Consider the following 23,785-nt stretch of genomic DNA (forward strand, 5'->3'; position numbering starts at 1 on the left):
TTACTCTTCAGTAGGAAGTGACCTTATCATTCTTGTGACTTATTTTATAAAGCATCATCATATACATCTTTACATTAAGGATTGCTGAAGGCTGAATTAGAACACAGAGGAGATGGAAAAATTTTCTTTTCTGAAACACATTTTTAAGAGTAAGATAAAGAATAGCATCCTCATGTATTAGGTGGTTTATGTGTAGTTGAATTGGCAGTTTAGGGAATAAACTAGAGCTTTGGGTGCTTATGTGGGAGACCGTGTGAGATACCAGCTAATAATATTACCCCTTTTACTTTATGTAGGCTTTGTACCATGTTTTGGACCACATGATTCTGCCATTATGCCTGGCTAATTGAACAAGGACTGTCACCAGGGGAAGGTGTCTATGACTTGGCTAGTAGTCTTTCTACCTAAGAAGTTCTGTCCGATTAGAATACCCTCAAGTAAGATGGCATATGGTCAACCTAATGGGAAGCCTTTTTCATAGTAAATATAAATATGAGACATAAAGAGGAATAATCAGCAAATACTAGAGAAACAGATGCTGAGGGACTCATAAAAGCAAAACAGTAAGTGAAGCCCTGAAGTGGAAAAAAGAATTGTGACAGTGTTATATGACTATTAAAAAATAATAGCTGTCTTTCTTCATGTCCCCATGTTATTTATATATAAGCACCATGCTCATTAATCAACTATATTAGTTTTCTATTACTGCTGTATCAAATTAGCACAAACTTAGTGGCTTAAAACAATAAAAAAGTTATTATCTTACAGTTCTTGAGGACAGAAGTCTGAAATGGGTCTTATTGGGCTAAAGTGAAGGTCTCAGCGGGACGTGTTCCTATCGGGAGACTTTGGGGAGAATCCTTTTTTCCCCCCGCCTTTTTCAGCTTCTAGAAGATGTCCGTATTCTTTGGTTCATGGTCCCCTCCATCTTCACAGCCAGCAGTGGCTAGTCAACTTTTTCTCATGGTGCCATCTCTCGGGTTCTACTGTCTCTTCTGCCTCCTCCAGTTAAGGAACCTTGTGATTACCTTGGTCCTACCCAGGTAATCTAGGATGATCTCTTTATTTTCAAGTAATCCTTAGTTATATTTGCAACCTTAATTTCCTTTTGCCATGTAAGATAACATACACATAGGTCCTGGGAATTAGGACATGGATATCTTTGGGATACATTATTCTGTCTACCACTCAAGTATTATACAAGTGCTATTTTTTTGTAAATATTAAACTGCAAATATTAAATTCAACATCTTGTTTCCTTGCAAGTTTCTACCACTGAAACTTAGTAATGAGATTTAAGGCTCTATGATATAAGTGGTCTAATAGTTAACCTGTTTAGATAGACTATGGTGTTTAAGTAAGGAGCCCAAAAGGAGGAAGACAGTGGAGCAATCCCATCCTATGTGGCTCCAGTATGTCCCGAATTTGAGTATATTAGATGATAATTTGTCCAGTACTCAGAATGATGGAGTGTTATAATAAATTGAGCATCATTCAGATCTAAGTGACAAATAAGGTGTTATAGTTTTTTAGTAAATATTTTGTATGCTAGTATTCGCAAGAAAGTAAACATAAACATGATTATTCTAGTGCACACTCAGAAGCACACATTTTTTTAACAGAGTGTCATAGTGAGAGTTTGAATTGACTGTGTAATTCTCTACTAAATTTCCCAAGTGTGGCAGTGATTCCCTTATATGATTTTCCTAAAAACTATTCTCTTCTGATAGCATCTATCAATTAATGGGGGTCTTATTACCTTCATGAGTCACTGCAGTATTTTGATTGTTGTCTGGGGTGACTTATGCATAAACATATCTGATTGAACATGTACGTTTATCTCTGTTCCATCCCTAAAATGACAGTAAGAGACTAAAAAAAAAAAAGAAAAAAAAGAGGCCAACCCATAAGGATACACAAATGGAGAAGAAACAGTAGATAAGAAAGTAAACACAATTTTGGAAGATGAAGAATGAATGAAGAAGTGGCAAATGACTTAAAAGAAGAGATTGAAACAAAAGTGCCTGTAGAAGGTGGTGAGGATGAGAAGCAAGGTGATGAGCCCCGCAGAACTCCAGAAAAGCCCAGGACATAATGGCCTCTAGTATTATGAAAAGTGCAGGAGGCTACCTCATGGCAGATGGACTGACTGGAAGTTGTTTACAAAGCAGTTAGACTTTCCAATCCCCATTCCATGTTGAGTTTCTGGACTCAGTGACACCAGGCATAATAGAATAACTTGCCAATGACTCTATTCCAAATTCTAAAGTCAACATGCTCTGTCCATTCACACAGAGCTTTCAGTCAGGTTTTTAGTGTGTCACTCTTTATTTTCAATTTTTATTAAATTTATTGGGGTGACATTGGTTAATAAAATTATATAGGTTTCAGGTATACAATTGTATAAAAATATGTGGTACATATATACGATGGAATATTAGCCATAAGAAAAGATGAAATACCTCCATTTACAACAACATGGATAGATCTTGAGAATATCATGCTAAGTGAAATAAGTCAGATGGAAAAGTGGAGAACCATATAATTTCATTCATATGTGGGACATAAAACTGGAAGCAACAAATGAATAAGACTAACAAACAAACAAAAACTCATAGACACAGACAACATTTAGTGGTTACCAGAGGGAAAGGGGGGAGTGGAGTGGTAGAAAAGGGTAGTGTCTTTCTTTTGATTATAAACAGACAGTCACATTTGAGGAAATCCTCCACCACAAAACTTTGAGATCAAAATCAATAAAAGAATTGTGCACAGAAGACAGACTACAGAGAGAGTAGAAAACAAAACAAAACAAAAACTTGAGAACTACCATTAAGCTCAAAGAGAAAATAGTGTATCCAAGAAACAAGAAGGACAATTGAAGAATAGTAAAAGGCTCATGGAAATCATCGAAGAAACAAATCATTAACATATTCTAGATTACAAAGACATGAGCCTTGGATTGAAAGAGCTCACCAAATACTAGGCATGATTAATAAGAAATAAGCAAACGAAAACCCATATCTAGAAACGTCACAGAATTTTAGACCCCCAGGGATTAAAAAGATGATCCTAGGATCTTCCCAAGGGGGTGGGGTGGGGGGTAGGCCCCAAACATATGTAAAAATGAAAACCAAAATTGCAATAGCAACACTGGATATTAAAAGAAGGTAGATCAATGGCTACAGAGTTCTACGTGAGTAAGATTTATTTTTAACCTGAAATTCGCTAGCCAGTACTATAGCAGACAAACACTTAGAGTGGCTGCCATGATCCCTGACGCCTGGCATTCCTGCCCTTGTGTAATGTGTTTCCCTTCAGAAAGGGTAGGACCTGTGACTTGCTTCTAACCAACAGAATATGGTAAAAGTGATAGGATGTATATGAGTGCTTGTATATGTTCTACAGAATTGTAAAAACTGTCTTTTTTTTTGCTAGCTTTGAGAAACCAAGCAGTCATGTGGGGAAACCCATATGACAAGGAACTTCTTGGAGCTGACGGTGATCTCTGGCTACAGCCAGCAAGAAACGGAAACTGTCAGTCCTTAAAGGTAGGGACCTGAACCCCGGTAATAACCTGTGTGAGCTTGGAAGCCAATCCTTCCCTCATCAGTTCTCAGATGAAACTGCAGTTCTGGTTTACACCTTGACTGTAGCCCTGGGAGGGGCCAGTTAGTCTGTGCCCCAACTCATGACCTACAGGAACTGTGTGTTGTTCTAAGCTGCTAAGTTTGTGGTAATATTATTTCACAGCAGTATTGTTTTATAGCAAATTTATTTAAATGGGAAGGTAGAATTAAGGTATTTTCAGACATATTTGTCTTACACAATCTTAAACTTGACTGAAAGTCAACTCCTCAGAGCTCTACATCTGTCGAACATGGATGGTATTCAAGCAAATCTAAGACGTGAAAGAGTACTACAAAATAGGCAAGAAAATCAGACTGACAAGTGGTACTTATGGTGGGGAACCCTTCATCGTGAGCAATATCAGACTTCTGAGAAGAAAGTAAGAACCACACAATCTATTTCTTTGTAACAACACCACACTGTTCAGAGTACTGTGCTATGTAAATAGTACATAAATAAATAGATGAGTAAGAGAATTATTGAAATAGGACTATAAGAAACTCAAACCAACCAAGCAGACTGAATTTGTAATTATAAATATAGACTTATAAATATAGCCAACAATATCATAAGCAGTGGTACCTTGGACTTAAAAGAAGGGTATGAGAATATTTGTATGAATTCTAGTTGTTCCATGCTCATCCTGAATCCCTAAGGCTGCCCCCCAGCAGGCAGTGATGCTTCTTTGAATGACATGAATTACATCAAATCATTCCTCTGCTCTTAAACTTCCCAAGGGCTTCCACATTCCCTTCGCTCTAATCAGAGTTTGTTCCCTCTTTAGGGCCTTTGCTCTTACTGTGCCCTTTGCCTATACAGATATTTACACGGCACACTCCTTCACATCATCCAACTTTGTTTAAGCATCACCACCTCAGAGAAACTCTCCCTGGTTTTGCTGTCTCAAGTAGTAGCCACTTACCTTGATTTACTCATATTTTTCGTTGGTGCTCTTACCGTTATTTGTTAATCTGATGTTCCTTGCCCCATGACCACCACTAGATTGTAAGATCCCAAGGGAGGAATGTTTTTACTTTTGGTGATCAATTAATATTTAATGAATGAATGAATGAAAGGATTAAATTTCAAAGTAAAACATTCAGGTTTCTTCACGTAAAGATGAGATATGATAAGACAATAATCTAAACCAGGTTTTATTCTATACTATTAAAAGCTCTAAATGTGCACATTTGTTTCAAAAAATTAAATGCAAGAAAGCTGCTCATCAATTATAGACAGATACAGTTCTGAAGAAATTCAGCATACCGTGTTTCCCCAAAAATAAGACCTACCCTAAAAATAAGCCCCAGTTAAGATCGTCAGCCAGACGGTATGACGATGTTCCAGAAGATTACACGACTGTATTTGAATAAATGTAGATTGTTGTACATGAAAAAATAAGACATTCCCTGAAAATACGCCCTAATGCGTCTTTTGGAGCAAAACTTAATATAAGACCCAGTCTTATTTTCGGGGAAACACGGTAGTTAGAATAGAGTACATACTTTCCATTGTCTCCATAATTGAGAATTCATATTATTTTAATCATCAATACACTGGGACAACTATGTGATCTTATACTCATGAAACATGAAAATAAAGGCAAAGGTAAAGATTGGTGTTATGCTACTGTCTTTTGACATTCTGGGCATTATTGATTTGAAAAACAATAATGTTCTGTTTAATGTATTGGTGAGTTAGGCAGGCTATAAGAGAGAGAACATTTACTCCTATACTGACCATAACACTTAATTGAAATTAAGGCATTGCACTGTGCATAAGGAGTAGATAGAGCCTCTGAAGTAATTCCATCCCCCTCCTAGTTAATTCTTTTATTTTTTTTTAAAAGTTAGATCTCTACTTCATTGCTTGGAATTAATGAATTTTTAGTAATGTAAAGAGCAGATGAGAAGTGAAGAGCTAGATTTAAATGAGTCGAGAAGCCAGCAGGCCACTGAGGAGATGAGGTGAGCGTGTAAGCTCTTCCCAGTAGTTACAGCTAATAGGACACAACCAAGTGAAAGGAAGGGTGGCTTTTCAAGAGCCATTGTTAATGCCGTATAGATTCTAGATGGGCTTGGAGATAGGGCAGGCAGTGTTGCTGTCTTTACTGGTAATACTGGGGTCCTAATTCAATTCTTTCAACTCGCCTGTGTAGTTCTATAATTTAAAAAATGTGAGCAATTATACCCAACTCTCTTCAGTGTTGCAGTGGAGAAAATGTTGAAGAAAAGCATAATGATGAATACTATTATCATATTACATCATGTTACACTCATACAAAACTCAGCTAAAATTCCTGCTGATATTTTATAAACTCAAAGTTTAGATTTCAATTAGGGTGACCAACGATCCCAGTTTGCCCCAGACTTCCCTGGGTTTAGCACTGAAAGGTCTGCATCCCAGGAAACGTCTCAGTCCCAGGTAAACCAGGACAGCTAGCCGCCCTCAGGTACTGTCCTGAGCTCCAGTCTGGCAGAACCATCATTAAGGCCACGGTAAGTTGTTTGGAGTTAAAAACCCTGTAGTTTGTCCTTCCAGAAGATCCTCTTTCCATTCCAATCACCTTCACTTAACTCTTGCTGATAGTTTAACTACAAAGAACAGGTCACCACACTGCTTTAGCCTAAAGATGAAAATTCAACACTTATCAAAACCTTTTATCCAGAAATTCTTTTCCTAAAATTTAGAGGAAAAACAAACATGTACATATAAAACTACTCATTATGTTATTATTCATTTTTAATAGCAAAAATTAGGACTCAAATGTCCACAATGGGGATTAATTTAGTAAATTACATTATATTCATATAATGAAAGAATACATAGCCATTAAAACTACAATTTTTGCAAGCTAGCCAATGACAGGGGAAAAGGCTTCTAAAATAATATTAACATAATAATAGCTATAGAGTTGTAGACACTGTAAGAACAAAAGACTGAGAGGAAATATATGAAAATGTTAATAATAGTTTATCTTTGGATGGCCATATATATTTTATATTTTCTTTATAGTCACCATTAGAAAATAATTATTGAGAAAACCATTATCATCTAGATTAGCAGTTCTTCAGCTTAAGTTGCCTAAAGAACATCCTTTCTGTCATATTTTTTGGCTCTTTCTTCGAATATTCTGAATCGAGGTCTAAGCGAGGCTCTTGAAACTTCAGTTTAAAACACCACCCTGGAAGATTCTAATGAATGTGCCATGAACTACTTGGGGTAACACCAGCTAGAGTGTGTCTATCTTTAATCTACTTGTTGATTCTTTTAGCAAGTTTGTCTAACATGCAGGGAGAAGAGGTGGTTCTATAACTGGTGAGATGTCACGGTACCATTAGCTGCCCAATCAAAGTCACCCCAACCACTGATTAATGATTGAAGGTTTGCCATTGGATCTTCATCCCTTTAGCCTGTCATTTACCACTGAGGGGCTGCATCAGAATCAGTTTTGGAGATTTGTGAGTGCCTGCACACATGTGTGCATGTATACACACACACACACACACACACACACACACACACACAGTTTCCCAGGTCATAGTAAGGCCACAGTCGAACCTCTGGAATCAGAATCTCTGAGTAGGAGGCTGAAAGTATGTGTTGACATGGCTTCACACTTGACTCTGATATTCACCCCTCTTGAACAACTACTGTTGTGGCCTAAGATTCAAGTTGTTGTTAAAACACAAATACCTATAGGGTAGGACTTTGAAGCTGTTATTAATTATAAGCATCTTAGTAAAATGGAATTTGTCAATTCTGTTCCTGAAAGCAGATTATGATGAAGATAGAGGGAAAGAACTTCAGGATCTTGGTATATGAAGAAGAATGAAAATGAAAACCAAAAATAGCCTTAAAAAGTGGGTACTGGAAGTCCAAAAGATTGGCTAACTGCCAACCTCAGCATTTTGCATAGAGGAGCCCCTGGCACTGCAAGGATACTTTTACCAACTCCAAAAAGTAATTAGGTACTATTGGTGAATAAAGTTTAAAAGTTAAATTGCTCACGTTTTAACAATAGCTAAATAGTCAATGCAGCAGAAAGCAGCCATTTCATTAGTGCTTTTTGCAAGACCAGTAAGTGGTTCATTATCAATTATGCAGCACTTATGCAGATTTGCTTTAGACTTATACCTCCAAGGCCACACTTCCCAGTTCCTTAATTTTCTCCTGGATTTCAATGGCTGGTCTTCAAATCTGTGCCTCTGATGTGTTCTCATTCCAAAAAGGTGGGTCAGTTCAGAAGGGAAAGAGGCAATTTCTGCCACAAAAAAAACCTATTTTTTAAAAAATGGAATACATTTTAACTTCTTACCTGCTAGGTTCCAAAGCTAGTTCACTCTTTTGAAGAATGAGGTGAGAAATAGATAAGTTTTCTAATACCTGAGGTGGAGGTCATAGGAGCTTTTCATCAGAGAATAATGGTTGCCTCAGAACCAGCCTGGCATCCCCTTGGAGACTCAAGAAATGCTGCAGAAGCTCTGCATGTATGTCACGGTACAGAAAAATAGTGTGGGTGGCTATAATTTGTGCTGGGACTGTTCTTTATTCAGAAACTTAATCTACTTTCTCGTCTTTAGTTTGCCGAAGAATGGGGAGCAGTATTTTTCCTACAGAGTTGTTATAACACTGAGTCACTTAAGTATAAAAAGACAGAGGAGAAGGCTAATTGTTCCATAGAACATGTTCATTCTTAGGAATTGGAGTAATGAGAATAGGAAAAGGTCACTGGGAAAGATAGTGCATGATTAAGTAAAGAATTCATCAGTTCTATTCAAACTCGCCTTCCACCTTCCCAGTGTACACTGGGAAGTGACTTGTATTAATGGAACTAGTTAACAAAGCCAAATTAATGGGGAAAGTCAGGGAATCATTAAGTAGGGCTATAACTGAGTTATTTTAAGACGATACAAGCCTCACCTGAGAAGATTTTGGTAATGCATGTGTGTACCTGACTCTGACCCAAGGGACATTTTGTCGAGAGCACAACACTTGAAACTGCTCCAATTGCAGGAGGCTGCAGCCTTCTGTCTTCTCTGAATACCTGGAGTATTCAAGGTGGGGCACTCCACTTGTCTCGCTTTTCTGGGCTGGATCATCACCTGCCTCACAGATGCCACATAACCTGAGTTGGGCTCTGGATAAGCCTGCGTTGAACGAATGAGCAATTCTAGTAAGCCCTTTTTGGGAAATCACATTTGTAAGAACCTTACACACATAAAACATTCTGGGAAACCAAACATTTTGCCGATGATCTGACAGTCAGATAGCAAGTTAGAGCCGGAAAGGAACTCCTATGTTGGAGTTTGTTAGAGCTGGAACCATTTCACAGATGAGAAATCTGAGTCCTGAGAGGTTAAGATAACAATGTTGACACGGAAACTTAATGTATAATCTAAAATAGGATATACACTTTACTAGAGAATTGATTATGTTATCATTAACTTACAACAGTTTCCTGAGCGGGGTAAGATAATTGCCATTTTCATAAATTAAAACCTGGGGCTCAGAGAGAAGTCAAATAACTTAAGAGCGTCTAGAAAGGAAGTACCCAGAACTTGATGCTCCTTCTGTTTGTATCCAGAGTATTCCTTTCCTTCTGTGTAGGTGTTTCTTGAGGTTGGCTGATGTTCAAAAGCACCAGAGAGTATAAAGCTGATTTGGAAACACTGTCCTCCACTGCACCACCCCACAGCATTCTGCCTGCGGTCTGGAGGCATTTAGAAAGCTGGATAGGGTTTGCATAAAGACACATAGACTCCTGGACCTACTCCATTTCACACATCCTTTGTTTTGTGCTGTGCGTCCTAATTTATCTGAACTTCGACCCAGAGCCAGTGACCGACCTTCCATCTCTAGTGCGATTTGAAGTCAGTCTCACTCGGACCCCCAAACTCCAGGCCACCTTTGATCTGCTTCCTGTCTATAGATTTGTCTTTCTTGAAGTTTCATATAAATGAAATCATAGAACATTCTGGTCTCTTTCACTTAGCATAATATGTATTTTTTATTTTTTTATTACAGTTGACATTTCATATTATATTAGCTTCAGGTGTGCAGCATAGTGGTTAGACATTTATAAAAATGCACAGTGATCCCCCAGATAAGTCTAGTACCCATCTGACACCATACATAGTTATTACAATATTATTCACTATATTCCCTATTCTCTTACAGCCCCATGTCTATTTTGTAACTGCCAATTCGTATTTCTTAATCCGTCCCCCTTTTCACCTCCTAGTCTGACTGCCCTCATATGTGGCAACATCAGTTTGTTCTCTGCCCATCTATGAGTTTTTTTGTTTTGTTTATTTTGTTTTTCAGAATATTTTTAGGTTCATTCACACTATAGCTTGTTTCCGTGGTTTGTCCCTTTTCATGGCTGACTACTAATCCATTGTGTCAGTGCGCTTTAGGGAAGAAAGCCCAATGTCTTTAGCTCAAAATGTAAATCCTTAGTAACTTGACTGCTACCCATACATGTATCTCCTCCTATGGATGTCCTCCCACCTGCCCCAGCCTGACATTTTTCTTTAGCAACGCAGAAGTACTTGCAGCTTTCAAGTGTACTATGTTCTTTTCAATGTAGCTTTTAAAATAATAATAGTGATGTCAGCAATGTAATAAAGCTCTATCTGCTTTGAATATGCTTATGCTGCTTTTGCGCAACTCTAATCGTATCCTGCACCACATCTCTTTGACTAATTTTTTTTTTTTTTTTTTTTCAAAACTCAACGCAGGAACCACCTGCTCTAAAAAAGCTTACCTGACAAATAGCCATTCCCCTCCAACCATGGGCTGACAGACAATCGGCAGGTGCTCCAGTTTTCCACAGATTCCTCTTCATATCTCATCATATTACAAACACTTGTTCACTGGTTTGCTTTCCGAGGCTTGTCATTATAAGGTCACTGAAGGACGAAACCCTGTCTTTTTATCTTTAGCATTTAGCACATTATGGTACATAGTAGGAATATCTTTGAAAATACAAAAATTCTATTTGTTGTGTCTGTCTTGTGACTAAACATTCTAAATGCTCCTAAACCAAACGAGGGGAGACTCTGAGCCTCATCAACACATAAAAAAATGGCAATTATTTCCAAATGCAGTAATTTCGTGTAATATTAATAGGCTAGAGTTACTATAACCCGTATTGCAAATTATTTGTAAGCACTTCAGGGATTAGATTTTTTTTTTCATGAGCTTGTTCTTACTTTAATTTGAGTGATTATTAAGTTAAAAGGAACCTCAGGCATTACCTAATTCAAGCATCTTGTTTCGGTAATGGGTATTTTTCAGGTCCAGAGAGTGAAATGACTTGCTGAAATTCACACACATTGTGGCTTAACAGGAAATGGAAACTAGCTTCTGTGGACTGTTCTTTCCATGGCAACAAGCTGTACCCCCTTTCCAAAAGATGGAAACAATGAGTGTAGCTCCCCAGACGATGAAAGGATCTCTCAGGTCAGACTGCCTGTATATCCTCGCTCTCCCACTTACATGCTGTGAGAACTTGTGCAAGATGCTTTACCTCTCGGTTACCTCAGCTTCCTCACATCAAATGTGGGTTGTTAATTACAGCTCCTGTGCCAGTGATTTAGCTATTGTCTCCTGGCTGCGGTAGTCTGCTTTGGGATGTTGGGGCTAGGATATGTCTCCTTTGCTGCCTGCTCCGTTAGCAGGGGCCGTTAGAGAGAATCTGAGAGGCTGGAAATAAAAGAAGGGACACATCCCTGTTTTGATTTCCTGTTGTTACCAGCTTCATACAAGCAATATTTTTCACTCTAAGTAGCGGTTACTTCTAGTAATTTATTCACTGCACATAGTCATATATTTAAATTTTTTCAGCATAGTCAGAAACAACCTCATTGAGCCTCATCAGAAATATTAGCACCAGCCAAGCAGTGTCCCCCTCTTCAGAAATTTTGGTTTTTGCTCCACAAGATCCCTCCATCAAGTTTGTAAATTTTAATATTAATAATTGTAAACTAGTCTATCTGTTCTCACCTTGGTGGAGGTAGCTGCCTCCGGTAATTACTACCTCCCTGCTTCCTTCTGTCTTTTCAGTTCTTCAATCCCTAGTTAGCCATTCTTCTTATTAAATTCTCTCTGTTCAAATGCATGATGTGGTTTCTGTCTCCTGACTGATGTATCTTCTTCATAGGGTTGTTGTGAACGTAAGAATAATTGTCCATAGAAAGGGCTTAAGAGGGCCTGGTGCATTGAAAGGGTTCAGTGAATATTATCTATTGGTATTATTAATTAACTATTCCATTGCTTAATAAGAACTGTGTATCTATTGTGAGTTTTTCCTTTTATTCAGTTTCTTCCGCAAGGACAATAAAGGAGAGGCTAATCTCACAGGTCTCATGTTTGTTTTGGATTTTTCTATTCTCATGCATCCTTTTGGAATTATTTCAAGTTTGTGGGAGGCATGGGAATCTTGGTCTCCGATCAGCTTTATGGGCGTTACTTAGTCCTCACAATAGCATCTCTCATGCCACTAACTACGGCAAGAAAAACAATTATCTAGAGGAAGTGTTATGCCTGGGATTCATCCCCACTAATTTTCAACACAGCAAACTGAACAGAGAGGTGAACATATATAGAAAATTGGCTCATTCTCTTTGAGGTTTGTTTTTTACAAAAAATTGAATCCCAACCAATATTATGGTTTCCATATGCTCCCTGCTTCCTGGGTTCTTTGTAGTTCGTATACTGTCTTTTTAAAAAAAATTCTGTTTCACACATTTCTGCTAAACATTCTAACACATCCCTTTTCTTATGTATAGATGTTTTCAGGTGCTTCTCTGGTTAGACGAGAACTCTAGATTTTATTTCTTCATTCAGTAATTCCAATGGATTGTCCCCCAAATGCTTTGCTGTATAAGTGGTCAATGTACTACTTATACTTAAACCAACCTATAGAAAGAAAAACAGGATAAATTTGTTGATTATTGTTCATCTGAGAAGTACTAGAAATTGTCCTTTGTGTTATGGAACTATGGGAAAATAGATATTGAGAGGTTTGCTTCTATTTCTAGGTGTACTTATTATTTATGAGACTTATTTGGTTTACTAAGATATGTAAGTTGGTTCTGCCCTTACTTATTAGTCAACACATTAGCGTTTTAGCTAGAGTTTAGGTCCAGGAGATGAAGATGAAAGATGCTGCGTGTGTGTGTGTGTGTGTGTGTGTGTGTGTGTGTGTGTGTGTGAGAGAGAGAGAGAGAGAGAGAGAGAATGTGTGTACATATTTGAGAATGGAGGTGGGGCTGGGGGAGCAGTCAATGACTGACCACAGCAATGATTGCCTTGCATTTAATTCAGGTAGCCTGCTTTAGTCATACTTAGTAGCCAAAACAGGCCGTTTCAGCAGTATTACTAAATATGCCGGTGAGGCCCTTTGAAATGTTATACTTTAGCAGTTTTATCATACTTTGTCCAGCTTTAAAAGATACACCCATAACTATGAATCTAAGCAATTTCATTATGGAGGGAAATATAATTTTTTATTTCCTTCTGTCTCAAGTATGTCCCCATAATTGAGCTAAATCTAAACTGAAAGAAAATTAATAAAGTTGATCAACTTGAACTCAAGCCAATCAAAAGAAAGCATTTTCTCCACAATCAAGGTTTTTATCCCATGAAGGAATAGGAATATGTAAACAGAGATAGAGATAGTTAGAGAGAGAGAGAGAGAGAGAGAGAGAGAGAGAGAGAGACAGAGAGAGTTCTGCTGAAATTTTCTCCCTTCTCCGTAGATCCAGAATGGAATGTACCACAGTGGCCCTCGCAGGGTCTTTCTTGTACTCTTAATATAGAGAAAATATTTCACAGTCAAAGAAATGGGAGGCAAGCAAAACTTAATTTATATTTCTTAACATGTGTTCTTTTCTCCTTTAGTCTCCTTTGGGAAAAGTCTTTCCCACGGGCTTTTCCCCTTTCATTTCCCACACATTAAAGGATCTTCCTTCATTGTCTAGCCATGTGCTGTTTTGGCTCTTTTTTATAAGCTTGCCAATTTACTCCCACTGTCTCTTAGCATTTAATTATACAACTACCTCACAATTAAAAGTCATTCCAGCTGCTGAAGAATTGCACTTACTTCTCTCTCTCTCTCTCTCTCTCTCTCTCTCTCTCTCTCTCTCTATATATATATATATATATATATATAATATAACATATGACTAACGTCTAGGGCTTCCTTGATACATCATATTTTTAATTCCCTAGTTATTCAATACTAATTGTTGACAGTGGGGGAAACAAACAAACAAACAAAAACATTGTAATTAAATCATTGGTGACAAATTTTTCAAAGGTTGAAAATAATTAGAAAAAAAGAAAGATTTAGAAAACTAAAATTCAAATGGTCTGATAAACATTCAAGGAGAACCAACTGTTGTTATGCTAGTAAAACTTTTAAATATCTCATTATTGCATGATGGAAGAGTGAACTCTGAGGTCACAATTATTTAAAATATTAGGAATTTTAAGTTCTCTTACTTTCTTCTTGACAACACATGCCTGCACAATTGAAGTCTGGTGACATTCTGCCCTTGAACTAGTTTACAGTCTCAGTATCTCCAAGGTGTCACAGTGCTAGCCATCATCCATCCAAAAGCTTAATGATATTCTCTCTGGAGCCCATCTGTGAACCATTGTATCAGATGGGAGGGTCACAACTGAGTAACATGTTAAATTAGATTTTGCATAAAACATTCCATCTTTTCCAGGTTGAGCTCACAGTCTTTACTTGTTTCCATGTTATTTGTCCTGGTTTAGAATCATTTCTAAAGAATATCATTGGGTCACATCTGAGTACATAACACATCTTGAGATATTCTGCTGCTGCTCCACCCAGAGAGTTGAGTGTTCCTCTCAAGGATTGGCCTATCCCCCTCAGAGGAGAGAGGTCTGAGTCAGAGAGTTCTCTACCTCAACTGTTCTCCCCAGGGTGGGAAAGTTTGGTATTCTAAATCTGATATTGAAGAAGTCTGATCATGGTTGGCATTTAGCAGACTAAGGAGGTAAATGAGATACCTTAGGGGCTGGTGGAGAAGTCTGCTCTCCATTTTTCACTGAGTCCCCCCAGGCAAGACCCTTCAATGATTTTCTCCAAATTAAGAATCTTTTCTTAGACTAATTCTTGTTTCAAGAAAAGGATCTGCTGCTGTCTCCAAGCTGAAAACAAACTGTTAAGTACTGTAAATTGAGAGGCTGAAGTAACAGCTCTGGTCTCCTTACTTAGCAGTAAAAAAGAGTGAGATTTCAGCATTTCTCTAAATGGTGTACAGATGAGAGTCTGCTATCATATATTTCTAGGATTCTCATTTGTCCTGTTGCAGTGACATTTTCTAATGACCATAGTTTCAGTATGCAAAAGTTGAGATAAATTTGCCTTTCTTTGGTCATTAACTGCGTGCAAACAATTTGTACTTTGTAGGAGATCAAACGGAGTGTCATGCACAAACATTTCCATAAAGTTTTTTCTCATGAAACTTTTTCAGTAGTGGGAACAAATCAATGGTTGTAGTAGTTAGCAGAGGCATTCTAGAAATGAGGAAGAATTAAGGACAGTTAAGAGAAATTAAATGATAACAAGTTGTTAGAAATGGAATTTTAAAGATTCCAGGGTCAACTTACATCATTACTCTTAGACTATCACATAAATATTATACAATTAAGATACTTTTCCTTGATGTTTATAACAATGGAATATGAAATGACATTTGTTGCATTCCTAGAGGAATTGTTGAAAACTTATCCCCCTCAAAAAAAAAAAAAAGTTACTAAGAATGTTTTCCTTACATATGGAAATATTTTGTTTCTACAATAGACAATTTATACTAAAGTATTTAGTTTATTTCAATGGTGGTGGCAGGGACTTAGAACAACATGATTTCACACTGATATGACTTTTAGTGAACTTGGGATAACAGCCCTTGAATTTTGTGAAACCAGCAGGATAAGGCATCAAAGTACTTGTAAGTAATATATTTTCTCATCAATTGTAATTTATCGACTCTGAAATACTTTATAAAAATCAAATTATTTATTTTTCTCTGCTCTTAAATATATCATTTACATTTTTCTCTCTTTCCCCATACCCATAAAGCCAAGGCTAATATGTATTAATTTAGTTTACTCTATTTTGTAAGACATGTTAATATCCTTTTTCCCCCTCCTCTGCAGCATCTTCTAAATATTACTAGTTACTATATTTTTGAATATAGAATATTCGAATACCAGGTTTTCTGTTGTCTTTAACCAAATTAACACTACCTGGTAACCATTCCACAGATGGTCTAGAAACCTCCTCCAGGATGATTATTGCAAATGCATCACCTCGTAATCATTTTTCATAGTTCATGTGTGGCTTTGTGAACTACTCCTTCTTCTACTGAACATCTTCTCTTAATTTTGAAGTCATTGAATAGTAACTTGTCTACCCCAGTGCCACTGCACCTTTCTTTCTTCAAGATTATCTATGCGTAATGCAATATTTTATTCACATGTCAGCAATTTTTATTCATTAATAGCAGCCACACTTTAAATGGTGATTCACAAAGTGGATGGGCAATGATCACTGGGATAAATTGTGCGTGTGTGTGCATATGTGTGTGCATGTGTGTGTGTGTGTGTGTGTGTGTGTGTGTGTAGATGGGGTGGGTTGCATATTTTGAAAAAGCATATTCAATATATCTATTCTATTTTCTTCATAATATAAATTATAAAAAATAATGTTAAATGAAATTTTAGTAGGTGAGGATATTTAAAAGATAGGGTAAAAAGTACTGGATGGGATATGGATGAAAAAGAATAAGCAAGTGATTTGGGGCAAGAAGTCATTTATTAGTTGACATGGAGGTACTGGTGTGTGCTGCATATTGTTATTTTATGACAATTAAGTTTTTATTTTTACAACTGCCATAATTACGATGTATTTATAAATTTGTATCTGCAGGCACATCATTGGGAAAACAGAAATATGGTACAAATGATTTAGGTTGTCATATCTATTCTGTGACTATGGGGACAATTAATTCTCACTATGCAGATTTTTGGTTTCTCTTGGCTGACATCATATTCCTCGGTCATCTCAAACCAGCTACTGTGTGTTCAGAGAATATAAATCAAGGTTACTAAGAAGAACACAGTAAGAAGATAAATCTTCTTTAAGAAATCAGAAATACACCTGGAACTCATACAATATTGTATATCAATTATAGTTTATTTTTTTTAAATTTATTGGGGTGACAATTAGTAAAATTACACAGATTTCAGGTGTACAATTCTGTATTACATCATCTATGAATCCCATTGTGTGCTCACCACCCAGAGTTAGTTCTACTTCCATTACCATATATTTGATCCCCCTTACCCTCATCTCCCACCCCCCACCCCCTTACCCTCTGGTAACCACTAAACTATTGTCTGTGTCTATGAGTTTTTGTTTCTCATTTGTTTGTCTTGTACTTTTGTTGTTTTTGGTTTATGTACCACATATCAGTGAAATCACATGGTTCTCTGCTTTTTCTGTCTGACTTATTTCGCTTAGCATTATACTCTCAAGATCCATCCATGTTGTCACAAATGTTCCCATATCATCTTTTCTTACCACCAAGTAGTATTCCATTGTATATATATACCACAACTTCTTTATCTATTCATTTATCAAAGGACGTTTTGGTTGTTTCCATGTCTTGGACACCGTAAACAAAGCTGCAATGAACATTGGAGCACATGTGTCTTTATGTATAAAAGTTTTTTACATTTATTTTTACATTTATTTACAGATTTTTTGGGTAGATACCCAGGAGAGGATTGCTGGGTCATATGGCAATTCTATTCGTAATTTTTTGAGGAACCTCCACACTGCCTTCCATAATGGCTGCACCAGTCTGCATTCCCAGCAACAATGCATGAGGGTTCCTTTTTCTCCACAGCCTCTCCAACACTTGTTACTATTTGTCTTGTTGATGATAGCCATTCTGACTGGGGTGAGGTGATATCTCATTGTGGTTTTTATTTGCATTTCTCTGATGATTAGTGATGTTGAGCATTTTTTCATATGTCTATTTGCCATTTGTATGTCCTCTTTGGAGAAATGTCTCTTTAGGTCGTCTGCCCATTTTTCAATTGGGTTGTTTGTTTTTTTGTTGTTGAGTTGCATGAGTTCCTTGTGTATTTTGCATATTAGCCCCTTATCGGAGGCGCTATTTGCAAAAATCTTCTCTCATTCAGTTGGTTGCCTCTTTATTTTGTTGATGGTTTCTTTTGCTGTGCAGAAGCTTTTAAGTTTCATATAGTCCCATTCATTTATTTCAGCTTTTACTTCCATTGCCTTTGGAGTCAAATTCATAAAATGCTCTTTGAACCCAAGGTCCATAAGTTTAGTACCTATGTTTACTTCTATGCACTTTATTGTGTCAGGTCTTATGCTTAAGTCTTTGATCCATTTTGAGTTAATTTTGGTACATGGTGACAGATAGCAGTCCAGTTTCATTTTTTTCCACATGGCTATCCAATTCTCCCAGCACCATTTATTGAAGAGGCTGTCTTTGCTCCATTGTATGTTTTTAGCTTCTTTGTCAAAAATTATCTGTCCATATTTATGTGGTTTTATTTCTGGGTTCTCAATTCTATTCCATTGGTCTATGTTTTTCTGCCAATACCATGCTGTTTTGATTATTGTAGTGCTGTAGTATAAGCTAAAGTCAGGGAGTGTGATACCTCCAGTATTGTTCTTTTTTCTTAAGATTGCTTTGGCTATTCGGGGTCTTTTATGGTTCCAAACAAATCAGATGATTTTTTGTTCTATTTCTTTAAAAAATGCCATTGGGATTTTGATGGGGATTGCATTAAATGTGTATATTACTTTGGGTAATATGGTCATTTTAACTATGTTGATTCTTCCAATCCATGAGCACGGAATGTCTTTCCATTTCTTTGTGTCTTCTTTAATTTCTTTCAAAAATGTCTTATAGTTTTCAGCATATAGGTCCTTCACATCCTTGGTTAAGTTTATTCCTAGGTATTTTATTCTTTTTGCTGCAATTGCAAAAGAAGTTGTTTTTTGTATTTCTTTTTCTGAGATTTCATTATTAGTATATAGGAATGCACTGGACTTTTGTACGTTGATTTTGTAGCCAGCAACTTTACTGTATTCGTTGATTGTTTCTAATAGCTTTTTGGTGGAGTCTTCAGGGTTTTCTATATATAACATCATGTCATCTGCAAAGAGTGATAATTTAACTTCTTAATTCCCAATTTGATGCCTTTTATTTCTTTCTCTTGCCTGATTGCTCTGGCAAGGACTTCCAACACTCTGTTGAAAAGCAGAGGTGATAGGGGACAGCCCTCTCGTGTTCCTGAACGTAGAGCAAAGGGCTTCAGTTTTTGACCATTAATTATGAGATTAGCTGAGGGCTTGTCATATATGGCCTTTATTATGTTAAGGTATTTTCCTTCTATACCTATTTTATTAAGTGTTTTAATCATAAATGGATGTTGTATCTTGTCAAATGCTTTTCTGCATCAATTGATATAATCATATGATTTTTGTCCTTTATTTTGTTTATGTGATGTATCACATTGATGGATTTGCGGATGTTGAACCATCCTTGTGTCCTGGGTTGAACCCCACTTGGTCGTGATGAATAATCTTTTTAATGCATTGTTGTATTCGATTTGCTAGAATTTTGTTTAGGATTTTTGCATCTGTATTCATCAGAGATATTGGTCTGTAGTTTTCTTTTTTGTGTTGTCCTTACCAGGTTTTGGTATCACGGTAATGTTGGCCTCATAAAATGAGTTAGGGAGTACTGTCTCTTCTTCAATTTTTTTGGAAGAGTTTGAGCAGGATTGGTATTAGATCCTCTTTGAAGGTTTGGTAGAATTCACTAGTGAAGCCATCTGGTCCCGGACTTTTGCTTTTGGGAAGGTTTTGGATGACTGATTCAATTTCGTTACTGGTGATCGGTCTGTTTAGATTTTCCAGTTCTTCATGGTTCAGCCTTGGAAGGCTATATGTTTCTAAGAACTTGTCCATTTCTTCTAGGTTATTGAATTTGGTGGCATATAGTCCTTCATAGTATTCTTGGATGATCCTTTGTATTTCTGTGGTGTCCGTGATAACTCCCCCTTTTTCATTTCTGATTTTGTTAATTAGTGTCTTCTCTCTTTTTATCTTAGTGAGTCTAGCCAAGGGTTTCTCAATTTTGTAAATCTTTTCAAAGAACCAGCTCTTTGTCACATTTATTTTTACCATTGTCTTTTTGTTCTCTATTTCATTTAGCTCTGCTCTGATTTTTGTTATTTCCTTTCTTCTGCTGACCTTGGGTTTCACTTGTTCTTCTTTTTCTAGTTCTTTAAGGTGTAACATGAGGTTATTTATTGGGGATTTTTCTTGTTTCTTGAGATAGGCCTGTAATGATATAAATTTCCCTCTTAAAACTGCTTTCGCTGCATCCCAAAAATTTTGGTAGGATGTATTTTCATTGTCATTTGTTTCTATGTATCTTTTGATCTCTCCTCCAATTTCTTCTTTGACCCAGTCGTTCTTAAAAGTGTGTTGTTTAATCTCCATGTATTTGTGTTTATTCCTGCTTTCTTTTTGCAGTTGAAATCCAATTTCAAAGCCTTGTGATCAGAGAATATGCTTGGTATGATTTCAATCTTCTTAACTTTACTGAGGCTGATTTTATGTCCCAATATATGGTCTATCCTTGAGAATGTTCTATGTACACTAGAACAGAATGTATAGTCTAATGTTTTAGGATGAAGTGCTCTATATATGTCAATTATGTCCATTTCATCTAATGTGTCATTTAGGGCTGCTATTTCGTTATTTGTTTCTGTTTGGATGATCTATCCATAGCTATCAATGATGTATTTAAGTCCCCTAGTATAATTGTGTTTTGGTCAATTTCTCCCTTTAGTTCTGTTAGTAGTTGCTTGGTATATTTCAGTGCTCCCTGATTGGGAGCATAAATATTGATGACTGTTATGTCTTCTTGTTGTATACTCCCCTTCACCATTATGAAATGTCCATCTTTGTCTCTTGTTATCTTTTTCACCCTGAAGTCTGTTTCATCTGATATCATTATGGCTACACCTGACTTTCTCTGGGTACCATTTGCTTGGAGTGTCAATTTCCACCCTTTCACTTTGAGTCTATGCTTGTCCTTGTAGCTGAGATGTGTCTCTTGGAGACAGCATATGGTTGGGTTAGGTTTTTGATGCAAGCTGCTACTCTGTGCCTTTTTATTGGTGAGTTCAGTCCATTTACATTTAGGGTGATTATTGATATGTGAGGATTTCCTGTCATTCTATCTTTAGTTTTCTGGTAAGGCTGTGTCTCCATTGTTTCTTTGCCTTTTTGTTGTTGTCTATTATTTCTGTGTGGTGGTATTCTATGATGTTTCCCTCTGTTTCTTCTTTTATTTCAGTGTATATTTCAGTTCTGGATTTTTTTTTGAGTGGTTACCCTTAAGTTTATGTAAGACAAAGTTTGATATTTAGACTATTCTATTTTCTTCAGCACGCTTACTTTCTCCATTCCCATATTCCGGTTCAGGCCTTTACTCTCCTCCTTTTTATGTTTTGGTTGCCACAAATTGTCCCTGTTGATGGTGGTCGAATAGCCTCCTTTAGTATTTCTTGTAGTGCAGGTCATGTATTAGAAAATTCCCTCAGCTTCTGTATGTCTGGAAAGGTCTTTATTCCTCCTTCATATCTAAAGGATATCATTGCTGGATATATTATTCTTGGCTCATAATTTCTCTCTTTCAATAGTTTGAATATTTGGTTCCACTCCCTCCTGGCTTGTAGAGTTTCTGCTGAAAAATCTGATGATAATCTAATGGGCTTTCTTTGTAGGTTACCGTTTTCTTTTCCCTGGCTGCCTTGAGGATTCTTTCTTTGTCGTTGACTTTAGACAGCTTCAATACAATGTGCCTTGGAAAAGGCCTATTGGGGTTGAGGTAATTAGGCATTCTATTTGCTTCTTGGATTCGAGGATCCAGTTCTGTCCACAAGTTTGGGAAGTTCTCATCAACAATTTATTTGAATATATGCTCTGTTCCCTTCTCTCTTTCTTCTCCTTCTGGTATGCCCATTATTCTTATATTGCTCTTTCTGATGGAGTCAGAAAGTTCTTGTAGAGTTCTTTCATTTCTTTTAAGTCTCAAGTCTCTTTCTTCTTCCATCTGTGTAATTTCCAGGTTTCTATCTTCGATGTCACTGATTCTTTCCTCCATCTGGTCAACTCTACTACCTAAGCTGGTTATTTCATTCTTAATTTCTTCTATTGAGTTCTTAATCTCCAGAAATTCTATTTGGTTCTTTTTTAAAATTTCAATCTCTTTTGTAAAATGCTCATGTTGTTCTTTGATTGTGTTTCTGAGTTCATTAAACTGCCTTTCTGTGTTTTCTTGCATCTCGTTGAGTTTTTTCAGAACTGCAATCTTGAATTCTCTGTCATTTACGTCACATATTTCCATATCTTTAAGTTCCTTTTCTGGAGACTTTTCACTTTCTTTCTGAGTTGTCTTGTTGCCTTGGTTATTTGTGGCAATTACTGATTTATTATTTCTCTTCCTAGACATCTACAGGAGTGGCTTCTGCAACAGGTTGATAGGAAGAGGTCTTTCTTTTGTTTTCTAGTACTTGTTGGTAGAATGTTTTATTTTCTCTCTGACTGCAGCCTTTTTTTCTCTTTCACACGGTAGTGCTATGTTTTCTCTGCACTATTCCAGCTTCTCACACAATGGGGGGATTCCCTGGGAGATGGGCTTCTCCTCTGGTAATAGTTCACCTGGGTCACAGGTTGCAGTGTTTGTGTGGGTATGCAGAGAGCTTTTGAAGTTTCAAAGCTCTTCCTGCACCAGATTCAGAGCCCATATGTTTCAGCAGTTCTGTTTACTCCTGCAGGGATCCGCCCAGATAGGTGGGGCCAGGGGCAGCTGGTGAGTTGTAAGAGGTGGCCCAGAGCAATGGCAGCGACAACCACCACAGCCAGTCCAGCTTCTGCAGCTCCCTCCCCTTTGCCGGAGCTATTTGGGCTGCGAATCTGTGTCTGCGGTTGACAATTCTCAGAACAGCAAATATTCTGTTCTTTTGATCTGACACTGCTACTGTTCCACTTCTAGCACCAGGCTGGTGGGGGCGGGGTGAGCTCTGGGAGGGTAGGGAGGGGTGGCCAGTCTCAGTGCCTAAGGCTTCCGTTCTCTCCTCAGCAATGAGGGCTTAAACCACCGTTTTCAGCCTTCTTCCCTCAGTCTTTTCTCCGAGGTCTCTGCCATGAGCGTTGGGTTCAGCCGTGTTATATGCTGCCCCCTCGACCCTGTGGGCCATAAGCAGAGCCCTAGCAGTCCGAGCTCTTCCCTCTCCCGCAGCTGCGGTAGTTCTGGGATGCATCGAGATTGGAGAACTGAGCGAGGTCTGCGTCCTGTGCCTGCGGCTCTGTCTCCGCACTTCTCCCTTCCCTCCATCCCTGCTCGAGGGATTCATCCACCTTTAGGTGAATTCAGTAATGGGCCTTTTCGTCTTGCCTGTCTGCTGTGCAGGGAGTCCTTTGTGGAGTTATAGTTGTTCAATTAATTGTAAATTCCAGGGGAGATTTACAGACGCTCACCTCATACCGCCATTTTGATCACAACACTTTATATAGTTTAATTTTAAAAAGTAAAAAAAAATATATATGTAATTGGTCACTCAAAAGTAAAAAAAGAAAACATTTAAATTTATGTACTCCACTTTTCAAAAACATTAGAGAGAAAAATCTGCAATCAAATTTACTGGCTCTCCTTTATCTCAGAATTGACTGTTATAGCCCATTGCATCTTTTCCTTCTAGGAGCTCTCATTTAAGGTTTTTACCCTTCTAAGCATCATTAGTTAACACTGATCTGAGGCACTAGGAGAAGTAATGAGAGTTGAAACAAAATGGTTATTAGTAAGAAGCTATAGTAACAACAACAACAAAATGTTTTTGAGAGAAAAATTTGAAAGGATTTAAAAAATTACAATTTGTGATTATCTTTGATTTCTGCTTACCACTGTATTATATTATTATAATTCATGTAAGAAATTCACCATTGAAATTCCTAAAATTAAAATGTATGTTCTTTTAAATTTATAGTTTA

General features: G+C 37.2%; 1 long non-coding RNA gene across 1 annotated transcript in view; it reads left to right on the forward strand.

Moving 5' to 3' along the window:
- The window catches only part of LOC109453500 (uncharacterized), a 311,169-nt gene that overhangs the window by 4,402 nt on the left and 282,982 nt on the right, over positions 1-23,785 (forward strand). Inside the window, exon 2 of the long non-coding RNA XR_012496936.1 lies at positions 3,439-3,551. This is a non-coding gene — a long non-coding RNA (uncharacterized LOC109453500). The remainder of the gene's footprint in view (positions 1-3,438; positions 3,552-23,785) is intronic.

This window comes from Rhinolophus sinicus, linkage group LG05 (genome assembly GCF_036562045.2).
Source record: "Rhinolophus sinicus isolate RSC01 linkage group LG05, ASM3656204v1, whole genome shotgun sequence".
NCBI lineage: Eukaryota > Metazoa > Chordata > Mammalia > Chiroptera > Rhinolophidae > Rhinolophus > Rhinolophus sinicus.